General features: G+C 38.5%; 1 protein-coding gene across 1 annotated transcript in view; it reads left to right on the top strand.

Annotated features, from left to right (window-relative positions):
• The first annotated feature begins 16,789 nt into the window (after window positions 1–16,789).
• AP4S1 (adaptor-related protein complex 4, sigma 1 subunit) overlaps window positions 16,790–17,279 on the top strand; it is a 69,056-nt gene continuing 68,566 nt past the window's right edge. Inside the window, exon 1 of the mRNA XM_014528970.1 lies at window positions 16,790–17,116. The gene's annotated coding sequence lies outside the window, so the exon portion shown is untranslated. The remainder of the gene's footprint in view (window positions 17,117–17,279) is intronic.

Genomic DNA, 17,279 nt, shown 5'->3' with positions numbered 1-17,279 from the left:
CCATCTCCCATTTATTTATAAAAAAAAACTTCCATGATTTCAACATATGTGCTTTATGATTTCTATTATTTATTTACCACAAGTAAAGGTCAGGAATTGTTATCTTTCTTTAAAATTTTTTTTACTGTTTCACTTCATTACTGCTGTGTATGTGCTCCATGTGAGTGACGTCAGTACTTATGTAGGTGGGTTCTGACTTACGGCGAAAATCGCGTTATGTCACACCATAGAAACGGATCTCAGACGTAACCCGAGGACCTACTGTATAAAATTATAATTCCATATACTAGAAAAATCACTTGGTCTTCACTTAACTCAAAAGCATATTCTTCTTAAAATTACCTCTATTCTTTTCCTTTAATATTAGTCCCCAATGATCAAAAACAGTAAATACTTGGCACCACAAAAAATAAATACAAATGTAAATTCTAATCCAAGAGTCAAGTGACAGTCTTCAATTACAATTCAGATGATCCAAAACATCATTGAAACTAAAATACTACATTTTTAAATTCTAGAGCACTGGCAGACATCATTTGAAAACTATGTTCATTATATAATCCTGTCTGCAAATAAATAGTGAAGGATTTCCATTATCTGATAACCCATAGTTATCAGGAAGAAGTTTCCAAAGATATCTGTGGAACCATCTTCCAGGAAAGTTAAAAATAAATCATATTCATCTGCCCAAATTAATTTCAGGGGTGATGAAAATGATAGAGTCCAGAAGTTGATTTTATTATTACTGTTGTTATTGAAGCATGTATATACTACTATTGTGTAACATTGTTTCAAAGAGCAGCAAGATGACTTTAAAGGCCCAAAAACACTGCTGTTTCAGAACCCTAATACTGTCTTCTTAGAAACTAAGTTAAGAAGTTGCTAAAAGTATACTAGCCTGGGAGTTTGGAAACCTACTTTTTTGTTGTTAATCCTCACCCGAGGATATTTTCCCATTGATTTTAGAGAGAGAGTGGAAGTCGGGGAGAAAGAGAAACGTTGATGTGAGAGAGAACTCGATTGGTTGCCTCAAACCAGAGCCGAGGATCGATGGACTATCCACTGACCAAACAGGCTAGGGTGGAAACCTACATTTTAATCCTTACTTATCACTAACTAGCTTCATAACCCTTTATCTTATTCTCAACTTCCTCATTTGTCAAATGGGCTGAATTAGATGTCTTTTTAAGACCTGTTTGCTATAAATTTCAATCCCTAAGATTAGCATTGTAAGGATTCTATCACACTAGAGGCCCGGTGCATGGATTTGTGCACCGGTGGGGTCCCTCGGCCTGGCCTGCGGGGATCAAGCCAAAACCAGCTGTCCTACGTCCCCCGAGGGGTCCTGGATTGCAAGAACAGTGTAGAGTGTGAGAGAATTATATGTAATAGTTTTCTCATGAGAAAAACTGATTTATTAAAAAAAAATCACTTAAAATTTTTAAGAAAAATTATAATTAAAAGAACTCACATAAAGGTATATGTAGCAGACAGGGATATGCTTCCCCTGTAGAAATAAAGGATTTATTTCCGCTGCTGGGAGTGCTGTTGGAAAACAGTTTTCACCTATCAGGCCCTTTCAGGAATGCTTCAGCTCACGACAGCTGCCTGCCCAAGTGGCCTTCATTGAGTGACTGATCAAAACAGTTCCATAAGGGCCCAGCACCTTGCCACAACTTTGGACAACTCTGAAGTTTATCCCAGCTTCGAGTTCCTCATAAAGTCAATTGGCTTTTTTGATACTACATTACAGCTCTATTTATCCCTCTGCTTCCTTTCCATTCCTTCTACAGATGTTGTCCCAAGAACATTCCCTAATAAACTTCTGAGATGCTCATCGCCATCTCAGTTAGCTCTTCCAACTAGCAGCCACTGATGATGGGAATGGTTTAAGAAAGCAGGCTCTAACACAGTGGTTCTCAACCTTCCTAATGCCGCAACCCTTTAATACAGTTCCTCATGCTGTGGTGACCCCCAATTTCATGTTACAAATTGAACATAATTAAAGCATAGTGATTAATCACAAAAACAATATGTAATTATATATGTGTTTTCCGATGGTCTTAGGCGAGCCCTGTGAAAGGGTCGTTCGACCTCCAAAGGGGTCGTGACCCACAGGTTGAGAACCGCTGCTCTAACATGAAGTTTTGGAGTTCACTATCTACCTGGCAAAGAATCCCATGGTGGTGAATAGAATAGAGAGCCCCTAGCACAAAGTGGCAGTGCAATTGTTAAAACTTTCACTATTGGTAAACTAGATAGTTTTCAGTGGAAGGGAATATACAAGTTGGCAAACTCTTTAAAAGGACCAGATAGTATTTCATATTCTTCTTTGTTGTTTTTTGTTTTACAACTCTTTAAAAATGGGACATTACAAAAACAGGCATGCCTTGGACTGGATTTGGTCTGCAAATCATAGTGTGCCAACCCGTGCACTAGAAGTCCAATGTATCTGGCATTTGAGAAATATTAGGACCATAAAATTGGTTTGTTGTTGCCAAAGGCAATTGACCCTTTGGAAAATACAACAAGAAGTGAAATGAATAATCCTATATAATAAAAGTCTAATATGCAAATTGTCCCCTCGACCGGGAGCTGAACCACTCGCTATGACGTGCGCTGACCACCAGGGGGTGATGCAGAACATGACAGGTGTTGATGACGTGGTGCTGGCAGCGGACGGCAGTGGAGGCGCTGCCGGCCCCAATGGGCCCCGATGAGAGCGGGACCACAGTGGGATGGCGGAGCAGGTGAGCGGGCAGCGCCAGGTCAAGGCGGGTGTGAGCCAGGCCCAATCGCCCCGCAGATGGCGACCAGCAGTGGCGGCGGCAGGGCCACTGCCCAGCTCCCGGGTGCTGGGGGAACCAGGCGGGGGCCTGATGACTCAGGTGAAGAGGGGCATGCGGGGGCCCAGGTGCTGCCCAGGGCCCGGAGGTCAGCTGGGACCTGCCCTTCCATGCCAGACACTCAAACTTCGATCGCAGGCCAGGCCTAGGGACTGCACCCATGCACGAATTTCGTGCACCAGGCCTCTAGTAGAGAAATAAAAGCGAAGTGTGAAAGCCAGAGGTTCTTTGGTAACATAGACACTCATCTCTAGCAGCAGAAGGCCACAAAGGACCAGGACTTAATCATAAGAGTGGTAGAGCTCCAAAGAAAGTTAAACTCTCAATCTATACAGATCTGCTATGCTAAGGCACCCATGGGAAAAGGGGAAAAAAATGGAACCCTGAAAAAGGGATGGGGCATGGGTTGATTAACTGAAAATCCATAATCCCCAGGTTCCCTTGAGCCATCTCACTTGGAGAACAAACCCACATATCCTTATTAACTGCTAATGTTACTCTCATCAGCTAGAATAGCAGAGTACAGACCTCTGAAATTCTCTCCTTCATGAAAGTAATGAGAACACTGGCAAATGTTGTAAGAATGAACTTTTTCAGAACTCTGGAAATTACAAAGGACTGCAGCAATCTGGGGAGTGTTTATTCAACAAATATGGCCGAATCTCAGTAAAAACAGCAAGCTTTGTGGTGTTTTTATTTGCCCTGTTCCCATCTACCCTTTCCCAGTTCCACAAAGCCATGAAACCAACAGCCTGCAATCATAGTGGAAAATCACCAGCCACTAGAAGGGACAGAAGAGGGTTGGAGTTCCTTACAAGTCCCATTCACAGAAAACTGTCATTACTGGCAATGTCTGGTGGCTCTCTGGAAAACTCTAGTACCAAACTGTCTTTATTTGGCTGACTCTGAGCTCATTCAATGCAAACAGCATGTTTTGTTTTGTTTTGTTTTTGGCTGGGGAGTGGAGTGCCTTTGGTGAAAAACAATCACAGGCAATTGTCAAACATTGTGACTGCCTGAGGTGATGAACAATATTTGGGGGGAAACAATAGGATAATAAAAAAAAAGCTTACAAGGAAAAACTGGGGAATGAGATATCCATGGAGACTCTCTGGGAAGCTCCAACATATTCCTGAAAAACCAAAAGGCCACAAACAGGCATAACCTATGCACATGCTCAGAAAATATCTGAGAAGGCCCTAAACCCTTACTTCTGGCTAACCTTTAGGCTCAGAACAAGCAGGAAAAGAGAGCTATGACAGAGTTGCTAACTGTCTGGCTGTGTCTTGAAGGCATGTCCCAACACACATATGGAGACCCACACCCTGAAAAGCTTACATGTTCCAGGTATCCAAGGAAATGTCTACCTACTCATTAGCTTAATCAGTAAGCTAACTGAACGGAAACTTCAGTAACCACATAGAACAACAAAAACTACATATTTTATGGTATTAATTCCAAAAACTCACTAAATAAACAATAATAACAAATAGCAACAATAAACAATCCTGAGGAGAAGGGAGAATTCAATTTCTACAGTTGCTACATTATTTAAAATATCTAGTTTCAACAAAAAATTATGAAGCATGAAACAAAATATGGGAGAGGGGGAAAGGAGAGTCAATCTAAACTGCCCCTGAGGAAGGCCAACACTGAATTTACTAGATTAAGACTTTTAAGTCAACTATTTTAAATATGTTAAAACAACTAAAGGAAACTATGTTTAAAGAACTAAAGGAGAGTATGAGAATAATGTCTCACCAAAGTGAGAATATCAATAGAGACAAAAATTATTTTTTAAAAGGATCAAAAAGAAATTATAGAATTTGAGAAATATACTAACTAAAATGAAAAATTCAATAGAGGGGCAACAGTAGATATGCACACGGAAAAATCAGCACACAGACAGTATAAATATATTTGTTTTTAACTTTTTCTCCTGATTTAAAAGACAACAACATTAAGCAGTAATTGAAATATGTGTTAATGAGTGTACAATAAAGATGCACTTTGCAGAATAACACAAAGGATGGAAAAGGAAATGAAGCTTTATAGAAACAGTTTTTGTATACTATTGTAATTAAAGTGCTATTAATCTAAACTAGAGAAAATGTTAACTATAATCCTCAGGACAACCATAAAGAAAACTAAAAAAAATTCAGTGAAAGAAATACAAGGAAGTTAAAATGATATACTGAAAATATCTATTTAACATAAAAGAAGGCAATAATGGAAGAAGGAACAAAAGGTATCTAATCTTCAGTAGTGAGGTCTTCTCCAGGGAGACGCTGTTTAAATAATCTTACACACAAATCTATTCCTTATCTATTATCCTTCTCTGCTTTCCTGTTCTCTATAGCATTTATCACCATCTGAAAAACTTTATTTTCTTTCTCCATCCACTAGAATTTAAGCTGTAAGTGGGCAGAAGCTTAATTTTGTTTCTAGTTTTACTAGAGGCCTGGCCTTTGGGGATTGACCAAAATCTGCAGGCCTACATCCCCGGGGAGGAGCCGGCACCTGGGCCGGTGCGACTCCGCTCCTGCTCATCCCGAGCCTCCTGTGCCTGCTGACGCCACCGCCACCGCTTGGTAGGCTCACTGGGCTCCGCTGGGTGTCTGCGCGGCGATACTGGCGCGCCCATGACCTAGAAGCAGCCGACGGCTTGCACTCAGTCCAGATGCCAGTCCCCATCCCCGTCCAGGTCCCGGTCCGGATGGGAGAGGGGCGCACAGTGGGAGTGTCCACAGGAGAGGCTCTCAACCCCCGCAGCTGCTCTCACCAGCCATGAGGCCGAAGGCTGGTGCCCGTTGGTCAGTTGAGTGGCCTTTCCGCTGTGGGAGCACACTGACCACCAGGGGGCAGCTCCTGCGTTGAGCATCTGCCCCCTGGTGATCAGTGCACGTCATAGCTACCAGTCAACCAGTCACTTAGGCTTTTATATATAGAGAAGGTTCCCAGTGCCTCACACACACCTACTGAGTAAGGTGCTCAATAAACAGCCAATAAATGAATAAACAAATGAACAATCAACAGAGAGAAGTCTTATAAGAAAAAGAAATGTCTCCCATTTTCAGAGTGGCCTAAAAGAAAGAGGTATGTGTGTACATGTACCATTTGTAGATTTGGTAGCGATAATAAAAGAACTCCCCATCTGATGGGGTTCTATTTTCTTTGTGAAGTAGGAGGTAAGACATCTGCTGAGTTAGAGAGGAAGGTGGTAGGGATTAAGATTGATAGAGGGTACCAAATGCCTAGATGCTTCTGTTGAAATTAGTACCTAAATCAGATTCAAACTGTGATAGGTTTGATTGGGCACTGTTGCCTTGACTCAGCAGTCACATAACTTCATGTAAAATTGTCCATCATAATTTCATGCATTCTTGTAACTTAAACAAAAAAAAGTGCTCAAACTTTAAAAAAATCAATAGAAATGAATGCTTTGAACTCGGATTTTTAAAAAAGCAACATACCTGATTAAAACAGTCTACAACCTGTAAGTACTCAATTTTTCAATTTTGTTATCAAGTAAAAGTCATTTATGCAAAAAGGAGTGAAAACAGGGCCTTGAAGAGATATTTGTACATGCATGTTTTAGCAGCATTATTCTTTATAGCTAAAAAGTAGAAGCAACCCAGTGTCCATCCATTTGATGAATGGATAAGCAAACTGTGGTGTGTTTTTCAACCTTAAAAAATAAATTCTGGTCCTAGCCAGTTTGGCTCAGCGGATAGAGCATCGGCCTGCGAATCGAAGGGTCCTGGTTCGATTCCGGTCAAGGGCACATACCATGTTTGCAAGTTCCTCTCCAACTGCAGACCCTGGTCAGGGTGCATGCAAGAGGCAACCAACTGATGTATTTCGCTCACATGGCTATTTCTCTCTGCCTTCCACTCTCTCTTAAAAAAAAAAAAAATCAATGGATAAATATCCTCGGGTGAGGATTAAAACTATAAGAATTTTAAAAATAAAGTCATCAAAGCATTTCTATAGAAAATCAATAAATAAATAAATTATGACACATGCTACAACATGAATAAACCCTATAATGCTAGGTAAAAGAACCAGTCACAGAAAGACAAACACTGAAATGATTCCACTTATTTGAGGTACCTTGTTAAATTCATGGATACAGAGAGTAGAATGGTAAGTGGTTGCCAGGGATTAGAGGGACTGGGATATTTAAGTTTCAGTTTTACAAGATGAAAAGAGTTCTAGAGAAGGACTGTGGTGATGGTTGCACACTATGAACATGTATAATTAAAAGTGGTTAAGATAATTAATTTTCTTATGTATATTTTACCACATTAAAAAAATTATGGGAGAGCCCTGACCGGTTTGGCTCAGTGGATGGAGTGTCGGCCTGCGGATTGAAGGGTCCCAGGTTCGATTCCAGTCAGGGGCATGTACCTTGGTTGAGGGCACATCCCCAGTAGGGGTTGTGCAGGAGGCAGCTGACTGATGCTTCTCTCACATCGATGTTTCTGACTCTCTATCCCTCTCCCTTCCTCTCTATAAAAAATCAATAAAATATATTTTAAAAAATTGTGGGAGTAGAGTCAGTTATAGTATTGTTTTATGTATTAAAGCAGCATAAATGACATACCATCACTTAAAAAACATTTTTTTAAGTCCTCACCCAAGGATATGTTTTTTTATTGATTTGAGAAAGACAGAGAGAGAGAGAGAAACATCAATGTGAGAAAGAAACATCAATCACCTGCCTCCTACACATGCCCCAACCAGGGATCAAACCCACAACCTGGGTATGATCCCTGACTGGGAATCGAACCCACAACCTTTTGGTATACAGGACGATGCTCCAGCCAACTGAGCCACCCAGCCAGGGCAACATACTGATACTTTTAAAGAAAAAAAACAAACACTTTTCTCTTTAGAGGTTGAATTTAAATCAAAAGAAATTTGTACTATATGTCATGTTTGTTTATACCAGATAGCCCAGATAGCACAACAAAAGCTAAAGTTTTGAGATACCCACTGGCTTAGAGGAGGAGACTTAAAAAACAAAACAAACAAATAAACAAAAAACTGAACCTGGTATACAAAAAATAGGATTTAAAGATACCAGGAAAGGTGAAAACATCAACATAGAACATAAGGACACTGCAAACCAGAAAAATAGAGTATGACTAAAAGGAACTAAAGGAAAGCCAAGGACCTGAAGTTTATGTTAGCCTGGTAAGGTGAAAATGATAAGAATCTAGGGAGAAAGTGATCATATACTAATGGAAGATATAAGAAAGAGAACTGTGGAAAGAACTGACAGAAAGCTTGAAGAAAACCAGACTCCAAAGAGTTCAGCAGGTATAGAATATTATCCTGCAGATTGGCTCAATACACTAGTAAAATGGAGCAAAGATGATAAAATATTTCCATATACCTTTTTTTTTTAAAATTACAGTTATGGACATCATAGGAAGTTATCTGGAGAATCCAGAGAATTATAAGCTATGAGAACCCATTATAAACAAAGCTTTAAGAAAACTAATTTATGGCAAGGCTAAAGCAGATTAAAAGTCACTCAATAATTTTTAATGGAAATGAAAGTGAGTTTTAAGAAAAGGTTGTTTATTTTTAAAAAAATATATTTTTATTGATTTCAGAGAGGAAGGAAGAGGGAGATAGAAACATCAATGATGAGGATTGAGCGCGCAACACAGACATGTGCCCTTGACAGGAATTGAACCTGGGGACCCTTCAGTCGCAGGCTGACGCTCTATCCACTGAGCCAAACGGGCTAAGGCAAGAAAACGTTGCTTAAAAAGCTCATAGCTACCAAACAGATAGTCAATGGTCACCAATATTTGAGGAAAGCATTAGGTAAGAAAGAAGAGAAGCAAAACAAAAAAGAAATTCAAAGGAAACCGACACAATTCAGGGAAAGAAAACTTCAACAACAAAAACCCCACCATGTTAAAAAAAAAAGAAAGAAAGAAAGAAAATAAAAAACAAATAACTTTCTTTTAAAAGTTCAAGCAAGAAAATGTTTTTGCAAATTTAATAGGATTGAAAAGTATAGTTGAAGAAAATAGACCAAAAAGAGAAGGAAAAACAGGAGATAGAAGTAAAACTTCTATATCAGCAGGTCCATCATGAAATGCTCTAATGCAGCGGTTCTCAACCTGTGGGTCGCGACCCCTTTGGGGGTCGAATGACCCTTTCACAAGGGTCGCCTAAGACCATCGGAAAACACATATATAATTACATATTGTTTTTGTGGTTAATCACTATGCTTTAATTATGTTAAATTTGTAACAATGAAAATACATCCTGCATATCAGATATCTACATTACGATTCATAACAGTAGCAAAATTACAATTATGAAGTAGCAACGAAAATAATTTTATGGTTGGGGGTCACCACCACATGAGGAACTGTATTAAAGGGTCGTGGCATTAGGAAGGTTGAGAACCACTGCTCTAAGGACTTGGTATTACAATAATGCTTCTCAAAAAAAGATTAGTACTGCCTCCCCCTAGGGCAGTGATGGCGAACCTTTTCAGCTCGGCATGACAGCATTTTGAAAAACCCTAACTTAACTCTGGTGCCATGTCACATACAGAAATTTTTTGATATTTGCAACCATAGTAAAACAAAGATTTATATTTTTGATATTTATTTTATATATTTAAATGCCATTTAACAAAGAAAAATCAACCAAAAAAATGAGTTCACGTGTCACCTCTGACACGCGTGTCATAGGTTCGCCATCACTGCCCTAGGGTGATGTTTGAAATGTCTGGGACATTTCTAAACGTTCCAATAATTAATGACTTATACTGGCATTTAATGCCTGGAAGCCAGAATACTCAAAACCCTGCAAGCACAATACAGGCCAACACAAAAATGGTACTACCTAAATGCATACAGTACCCTCTAGTGAGAGATACCGGACTATGGAGTAAAAGAATTCTTTCAGTGCCTAACAATATGCATTTTCATAAAAATTTAATAAAACCACGATAAACAAAAGATACCAAAACAAATCACACATACGAAAAAAGGATCAAGAATCATAACTGCATCAAAAAGCAACACTGAAAGTCCAAAGACAAGAGAAATGCCTTTGAAATGTTGACGGCAACTTATTTCCAGCCAAACTACCAAACAAGTGTGAGAATAAAGTAGATATTTAAAAAAGATTCAACATCCTAAAATTTACCTCCTTTGCAACTTTTCTCAAGAAATTATTAGATAACATTTCTGCAAAACAAAGAATTATGCCAAATACAGATGGGGAATAAAATCCAGTTTTTTTAAAAAAATGGAGGGGGATCATAGCTGGAAAACAGCAGACATAAATTTCATAGTAGTAACTGTATAACAGGAGAATAGCAGAGGTTTCAGAATAATTACTCTATAACAAGTCTTAAGAACACGTCTAGATGAGAGCAAGGGAATTAACAGCTCTGGAAGGCAAGTCTTCCCCACTTTACTTCCTCCACACAAGAGGCAAAACTGGTAGATAATGTTATGTGCTTGCCAGTTTGAAAACCCTGATGGATTTGTAGGACCTTTTGGAAAAATAGCAACAGATGCATATAAAACTAATAAGCAAATAAAAAAGTAAATAACTCCAAGGAAAAGAAAAAATGAACAGTAAAGGGCAAGTATTCACACAATATGCTTTCAGACTCTCATATTATTTCCATGGTCATAAAATGTAAAAACTAACGATTTAACTAGTTTTATTACCTATATTGGAATATGGTGAAAGGAGATGGAAGAAGTGTGATAGGCCCTAGCCTGGTAGCTCAGTTGGTTAGAGTGTCACCCGGATACGCCCAAGTTGCAGATTCAGTACCCTGTCAGGGCACATATAAGGAAGCAATGAATGCATGCATGGGTGGAACAACAAATGAATATTCCTCTCTCTCAAATCAATAAATACATTTTAAAAAAGAAGTGTGATAAGTCCTCAATTGCAGAGACAAGTATCGTTGTATAATTCTATTTTTTAAAAATAAGGATGGCCCTGGCTGGTGTGGCTCGGTTGGTTGAGAGTTGTCCTTTGCTCTGAAAGATAACTGGCGGTTAGATTCCTGATCAGGGCACATAACTGGGCTATAGGTTCGATCCCTGTGGGGCACATATGGAAAGCAACAGATCGACGTTTTTCTCTCAAATCGATGTTTCTCTCTCCCCCTTCCTCTCTCTAAAAATAATAATTAACAAAAAGCTCATGCTTTAAAAATAATTCTTGGCATATAGAAAGTGCTCAATAAATATTAGCTATTTATCTGAAAGCCCATTAACAACACAGGTTTCACATCACCATTTATTTTCTTGGCATCCAGTTAATTTCTGGTTTATCACATTTTTTTTTTTTCAGAGTACTAACTCCATGAGGTCAAGGTCCTTGCTTCATTCATCATTACATATACAACAGCCCAGCATAAAGTAGCACTCAAATATATTCACTGAATAATTATACCAGATGAATAAAACTCAAAGACTACATATATATATGGTATCTAGTGATGGGAAGGATAATTATACTAGGTGTACCAGTTAATAATGAGGATTTTTTTCAATAGATGGAGTTACACATATGTTTATATGCGATTTGATATGTATGCTATTTTGTTGTATTGACAGCAAGCTTCAAAACTTCATGTCAAATTTGCTGAAGGTGTTAACATCATAGATATTTTTAAGCTTAAAAATGTCGAATTTCATGCCAAAAAAGAACATTTGCGGGAAATCTTAATTCATTATTTTGAAGAAAAGTGCTGCTGAAAGTTATCATATACTTTGGGAAGCTTATGGTGCTTGATGCTATGGTGTGACACAGAATTTTAGTAATTTATGTGTGCCATGAGAAGAAAAAGGTTAAAAATCGCTCGTCTAGGGATCACTAACCTAGAATTTATTGGCACACATAGATTACTAAAATTCTGTGGCACACCATAATGGTGCTTCATGCTATAGTGCTTCATGAAAGAAAAACATGCTCCATCTCAAGATACTTGTGAACGCTGGTTTAAATGCTTTAAAAGTGATGATTTCGGTGTGTTGGCTGTTGTCATTTTATTAATCTCTGAAATTAATAAAAATATATTAAAAAACAAACAAAAACTCAACAAAGAAACCAATTGTGCCAACCTTATTGAGATGTGTTTTAGGATTAAATGAGTAAATATTGAGGAATTAAAATGACAGCAAACAGTAAATAATAAATGTTAGCTATTAACATGGTATGGTAAGTCATAGCTGAAAATCTCATTTCAAATGAAATGTACAGTGGAAACAAGAAAAAAACCAGTACCCCAGGTAACAACAATTAGGAACAAAGAAAACATGAAGAAAAGTGGTAAGTGGACCAAAGGGAAAATAGGGAATTAACAGAGTAGAAATCAAAGAAAATAATTTTTTGAGGAAGAAACAGTCAATAGCAGAAAATGCTGGTTAAGTAGATATAGTCTGTAAGAAAGCCAAAGGATTTGGCAATTTGAAGGCCAATCATCAATAGGAAAAAACAAACAAACAGCATTCTACAAAGTGCTCAAGTGGGTATTAAGGAATGAGTAGGGAGCAACAAGGCAAACTATAAAGCAGGGTTAAGGGGTAAATGAAGGAGAAAAAAATTCTAGGTTAGTAATCCCCAGACTAGCAATTTTTAACCTTTTTCATCTCATGGCACACATAAATTACTAAAATTCTGTGGCACACCAAAAAATTTTTTTTGCCGACTCAACAAGAAAAAATAGGTATAATTTTGTTGTTGTTGTTATTAATTCTCACCTGAGGATATTTTTTCCTTTACTTTTTTAGAGGGAAGGGAGGGAGGAAGTGGAAGGAGGGAGGAGGAGAGAAACATCAATGTAAGAGAAACATATCGATTGGTTGCCTCCAGCACATGCTCCAATCAAACCTGCTACCCAAGTGCGTGCCCTTGAACAGGAATCAAACCCAAGACCTTTCGGTTCATGGGCTGACACTCTAACCAGTGAGTCACACTGGCCAAGGCAAAATAGGTATAATTTTGATTCATTCACACCAATCGGCTGTTGTGTTGGCTGTTGTCATTTTTTTCCATTTGACAATCTAAGGGAAAAGAGGTCAGTTGCCCCTGACTAAGTAGTCAGGTATTGCACGTTTTATTTTTAGTTTTTAAATATATTTTTATTGATTTCAGAGAGGGAGATAGAAACATCAGTGCTGATAGAGAATCATTGATCAGCTGCCTCCTGCACGCTCCCTACTGAAGGATCAAGCATGCAACCTGAGCATGTGCCCTGACCGGAAATCGAACCATGACTTTCTGGTTCATAAATTGACGTTCAACCACTTGGCCACACTGGCCGGGCATGGTATTGCATGTTTTAAAAATTCTTGAGGTACATCAACTGAAAATCACTAACCTCGACTTTTGGTTTCCAAAGCTTTCAAAAAGAAACAGGGAGAATGACATAAGGCTGTAGACTCTTAATCCTATCGAGTAAAATGTTTTTTACTCTATTGTCACCATCATTTGAAATAGGAAACTAAATTACAGTATTTCATAGTAGAATCATAAAAATGCTGTAATAGAAAAGGCACCAGAACTTCCAAATCATCATTCTTGACTACCCTAAGAAAATGCTGACAATAAAAGGAAGAGTGCAGGGGAAACAAATTCTTCCCCCTTTAATTAAAAATGAAGAATTAAAAAAAAAGTGAGAAGAAATCAAGTTACATGTGAGAAAAATATGTCCGATAGGGTAAGATTGTTAGGTAGCAATATCTGTCGTGTTATGACAAGTCTATATGCCAGTGTGTGCAAACACAAACACTAATTAAAATTTTTATATTTGCTGAAGAATTAGCAGTTTTAGAATACAAATTCCTGGACTATATTTTCTGTGTATTATCTATGTCATATTTTTATAGTTGACAAACAGCATTTTATATATACCATACGTGAATTTTTTATTACATATTAACTATAGAAACATAAGGACATGTTTGCAATATACATGAACTACACTTGCTACATGCTGGGGGCTCAAAAGAACTTTCTGAAATGTACTGAAGTGATGCCATGTGATGGTAGACAAAGAATTACAGGACAGACTCCATTTCTATGAAAAATGCTAAGATGACCATATAATACAGTGGTCACAATAGTGGTAATAAGAACATAGGCTTTGAATTCAGACAAACCTGGGTTCAAGTGTCAACTGTAACACTTTACAGCTGGGTGACCTTGCAGTTATTTAACCTAAATTTGTCTCATCTGTAAAACAGGAATGGTACGTGCATAAGATTGTAATGCTGATTAAAGGGCAGTTATTATTTTTATACTAGAGGCCCAGTGCACGAATTCATGCACCAGTGGGGTCCCTCAGCCTGCCCTGTGGGATTGGGCCGAAACCAGCTCTCTGAACTCCCCAAAGGGGTCTCGAATTGCGAGAGGACGCAGGCCAGGCCAAGCCAAGGGACCCACCTGTGCACAATCAGCGCCAGGGAAGTACACGGGAGGTTGGCCAGCTGGGGAAGGACTGCGGCAGGGTTCCAGGGCGTGTCTGGCCCGTCTTGCTCAGTCCCAATTGGCCGGACCCCAGCAGCATGCTAACCTACTGGTTGGAGTGTCTGCCCCCTGGTGGTCAGTGCATGTCATAGTGACTGGACAACCGACTGACTGCCCCCTGGTGGTCAGTGCATATCATTAGCATATTACACTTTGATTGGTTGAATGGCCGACAGGTCAACCAGGCACTTAGCATATTAGGCTTTTATTATATAGGATAACATGAATTGCCAAAATCCTACAAAGTCCATTTTTTCCAAGTCCTAGGCCAAATTTCTGGAGGATGAAGCAGAAACCTGCATTTTTTTTTTAAGTTTTAAAAGTGATTCTGACTGGCATTTTTGTTCAGAATTCACTGTCCTAGAGCCTTACTAACAAATATTTTAATACAAGGTAAGGCACCCATACAAAGATAAAGAAAAGCTTTAAGACATGAACCTTTGGTTGGTTCCAAGTTTCTAAAATAGGGCTTTACCCTAAATTCCTTTTAGAAAGAAAAAAAGCATACTGAAAAATTCCAATTTAAAATCTTTCAAAGTCAAGGAATACATGATTCCATATTAAATTTTTACATTAAAATTAGGTATATCTTTGCCTCTTCATATTCATTATTGAACAGTTTCATATGTGTAAATGAACAGTGTACCCAAGACTATAAACAATATGTAGGCTGTCTTATTTATCTTTCTTAAAAAAATAAGTTTAAGTTTACAGTTGAAATCCACTGATGCATCACTTAAACCCTCCCAATAAATTTTTATTCAATACAGACATTTTAAAATGTGCACAATTTTACTAAAGACTGAACGCACTTAAAGCAAATTCAACATTTCAGAAGCAAACCTGAAACCCTACTAAGTAACCCAATAAAACAGTTTAGAGAAATGTATAGAATAAAAGCATCTAAACACAATCATGAACATTTTATTTCAAAAAATATCAGTATGAAATAATGAAAATCCCTGGAAAAAATTAAGAGTCTAGAAACCCTGTAGAACTTCTTCAAAATAAGCAAGCAATCAAGCAAACAAAAAGCAGAGCTTAGAATGGCTATATCAGAACTAAAATGCCAACAGTAGATCAACTGAAAGCAAACAAGCAAGTAAAAGGAATCTTCCTTTAATGACTTTTCTGTTACTGTCAAGGAAAAAACTAGATGAGAAAGCAAGGACCAGGGCAGACAACACAGACCTCACTAATGTATGTATCTTACTAATTTAGACAAATGACATTTTTCTCAGCTACTTAAATTACTGAAGCTTATAAATGAGTAATGCAATTGCTAAGCTGAAAAGTGGTAGAATCCAAGCTTTTGTGCAACAGTACAAAGATCATAAACACTATTTCAGACTGGTGAAGTATTATTTAGTGAGCCCAAGCTTCGATGAATTTACAAATGCAATTTTAAAAAATAAATGCCTATCTTCACTCACACATAATATTAAGTTTGCAACCTGGTGTGGTAGAAAGTTGTGTATCAGCAGAATTCTTATAACTCCCAGGTATTTTAAAGCAGACTATACATACAGAAGTTTTAAAAAATAGACAATGTTGACTTAAACTTTTTGAAAGTTGTATTTCTAAAAGCCCTATAATATCTCAAAGCACAATCCTAAAACATTGACTTCACTAACAGCTGTTAATCTATAGTTAATTTTTTCAAAACTTGCTAAGTGTCAAAATATATAACTACTCTTACCCTTTACCTACTTTGTAGAGTCAAATAAAAGTTTACTAGTTCAAAATCAAACCGAATATATATATGGATACCCATATATATTTCTTTGAGTTCACCCTTTCTAAGTTAATCCAAAATTCCTTCTTTAAACACATTTTCTTAACTATTCACCGTAGGCATAAATGACGTATGTGTGAGTGAATAATACTGCTGACACTCTAAATATATATACATACCAATCTGAAGAACAGGTGCAACACTATTTAGATACATGTTTTTTTTTCCCCCCTTCTAAGCCTAAATTTGACATGGCAATGATTTAAAAATAAACACAAGTACCCCCAAATGTTGAACAATCCTTTTAACAATATGCAACCATTCTGAAATCCAAGACACGAGCCCTTCAACTACCAACATCTACCAAGACAGGTAAGCCAGCCCATCCAAGTTTCACCTTAAGTAGGAAGGGTCCTGAGGATACATACATTTGCTTCACCTCTGTGAGGTAGTAAACTGAGATAAAAACATTTTACTCCCAGCTAGCATTAATTATTTTCCTCAGTCGTTTCACAAACACAACACAGATCGTCTAGGTTGGTTTTTACAGGTAAAGAGGAGGACGGAGGAGGGGGAGACCTGGTGAAGGGCACCCTACAAAAAATTCAGTACAGATATACCTCGTTTTATTGCGCTCCGCTTTATTTCTTCAGATGATGCGCGTTTTTGTGTGTGTGTGTGTGTGTGTGTGTGTGTGTGTGTGTGTGTTTTACAAACTGAAAGCAAGACCCTCCACCCGCAAAAAATATTGCCACTTGTTCAAATGCAGTGGGTCTGGAGCCGAACCCGCAATCTCTCTAAGAGACGCCTGCCTGGGAAAGGCTTGACAAGCCCGTCCCTAAACTCAGGCAGAAGCGAAGGGGAATGAATCTAAGTGCATGAAGACAGCACCCCGGGTGAGAAGGCACTTCCAGTTGCGGGAGGAAACGAACACTGCACAGGCCAGCGACAGGCTTCAGAGCAGCCCTGGGAAGGAGCCGGGTGGTCAAGGGGCAAGCAGGTACCAACTCCAGGGGAGGGGGCCAGACGGGCCAAATGGGAAAGGGGGGTGATCCGGGAAAAGATGGTAAAAGACCCGTCCCAGGCCCTCTCCTCGGGCTCTCCGTCTGCAGGGGCACACACGAGAGCAAGTTCCGTGCTCAGCGGCCCACGCCGGACTCTCC

The sequence above is a fragment of the Myotis brandtii genome, unplaced genomic scaffold (assembly GCF_000412655.1).
Source record: "Myotis brandtii unplaced genomic scaffold, ASM41265v1 scaffold667, whole genome shotgun sequence".
Classification (NCBI taxonomy): domain Eukaryota; kingdom Metazoa; phylum Chordata; class Mammalia; order Chiroptera; family Vespertilionidae; genus Myotis; species Myotis brandtii.
The sequence above is the reverse complement of the archived record's forward strand: the minus strand, read 5'-3'. Positions and strand labels throughout refer to the sequence as shown.